Source organism: Haliotis rufescens, unplaced genomic scaffold, assembly GCF_023055435.1.
Source record: "Haliotis rufescens isolate VD_foot unplaced genomic scaffold, xgHalRufe1.0.p SCAF_22, whole genome shotgun sequence".
Lineage (NCBI taxonomy): Eukaryota > Metazoa > Mollusca > Gastropoda > Lepetellida > Haliotidae > Haliotis > Haliotis rufescens.
In genome coordinates, this window is record NW_025963913.1 from 7,545,601 (window position 1) to 7,547,515 (window position 1,915).

The window sequence follows — 1,915 nt, forward strand, 5'->3', positions numbered from 1 at the left end:
CTCAGCCCATGACGTCATACATGTGTACCCAGATCATGACGCCATCCGTAAGTACTTCGATCGTACTACAGCATATGTACTCAGCTCATGCATGGTGGCATATGTGGCCAAGTCATGTTTTAAGTATTTGTACATACAAGTTAGATATTCTAGATGTTTCATTTTAGCTTTAAACTTTACATACAGTACCCTACAAACACTAAAAACCTTTAGAGTTATACAAGCCCTCAATACAATAAGCCTATCTCTGCACCCTGCATTTAACAATAGCCACCTTACTGGGTCAGGCCAGGTCCTGACCCATGCGTATGCACACTGCACACGTTTCTTTTGTCTGTCTGCTTTAGTTTCTCTGGTCAGCTTACTATCTATTGTGTATGTAGTTTGAAAGGTTTCTGTCCGGCATATCCTGTTGGCAGTCATACACATTTATTCGAGGAGGTCACTTTGAGTTATATTTGATCGTTTTCCTCAATATCAGCCCCTTGCTGATTGTGGATGTGGAACACTGTGTGCATTCATGGAACTCGATATTTGTGTATTGAGGATTTCATTATCCAGGTTAGTTTATGTGGTCTTAGTACTTCATATACTGTATATATGGTCTTGTACATATTGTATTTCTTAAGAGATGTTAGATGAATGCATCAGTGTACAATTAAACCTAGTTGGTAGTCAAAGTAAAGTAGGTATTTCAACTATCAGTACAGTTGGTTGTATGTAGAATTTATTACATTTCAATCTAAAATGTTTCGTATTGCATCTATACAGTATGTTATCTACTTAAATGTTGCATTACTAGTATACACTTTACTAAACTAAATTATTATTTGAACATTTTCTAAAACCTATAACTGTCTGAATGTGGTATGAAATAAGAACGTATGTATGGGAGATCGGTTGTTTTTATATCTTATTTTATATGGCCATTATTAGTATTGTCAAGGTTGTATTTCAACTTGTTATAGAATGATGTGACCTTAACCAACCTTGAACGTTGCTGCGAACCACTGAGTTAAGCTCATTGCCACACAGTGGTAAGTGGGGAACATAATCATATACATGGTTCAAACAAATAACTTGTATATTGTTATCCTTCTAAATTAATGTTTTGTGTGAATGTAATGTATTCACAAAGTATTTACAAATGGCAATTTTATATAGTTATTCAGAAATAGTTAACAACCTGCTATTTATATTTAAGGATTTATTCATGCTAGTGCTAATGTGCAAGCTGATCAGATGAAGTCATGTAATTGTGTTTAATCTCCATGAAGGCAATATTATGTTCTTCTACGAAAATACTTATGATGTTTGCTTTATATTTTCAGGGTTTACTATGATTATTATTATTATCTACTCTCTGAATAAAGATAGTTGTCATGTGAACTGACAAGTAGCGTTGTGTTGTGTGTGCCCCACAATCGTCCACCCCATACCCGCTACTACACATACACCACAGAAGGAAAACGGATGCGTCAGATTAACTGGTCGATTGTTTGTTAGTTGGTTGACAATATACTCATCATGTGATGAGGTAGCTGAATAGATTATGGCATTTGTTTGCATTAATATTGATTTAATTTAATTTTGATAACATTAACCTCGAAATGACATGGGCCAGTACTATTGTTAGGTGAAATGCGGTTAGTCGCAAGACGTTGGAGCTGTTAGTTGTAAAACCAACTACAGAGATGGCGCGTTTTGTTTGGCTGCATTAAAGGACGAAAATAGAGTTTTTATGTTGTTATATCGCTTTAGTTTGCTTCAGATCAGCATTGTGTTGATGTAGTTGATGTTGATGTATTTCTTTATTCATTTTGCACTGTAGGCCATCGGCCCATTGTAGATTTAGGTAGTCAGGTCCACAATGGACATTAACGAGCTTCTAATATGCATGGCATGGAATATATAT

At 35.4% G+C, this 1,915-nt stretch overlaps 1 long non-coding RNA gene across 1 annotated transcript; it reads left to right on the forward strand.

Annotated features, from left to right (window-relative positions):
- The first annotated feature begins 340 nt into the window (after nucleotides 1-340).
- On the forward strand, nucleotides 341-1,345 carry LOC125383194. Its single transcript, XR_007222684.1, has 3 exons — nucleotides 341-561; nucleotides 969-1,037; nucleotides 1,332-1,345. It is a non-coding gene; the product is annotated as an uncharacterized LOC125383194 (long non-coding RNA).
- Nucleotides 1,346-1,915: the final 570 nt, after the last annotated feature.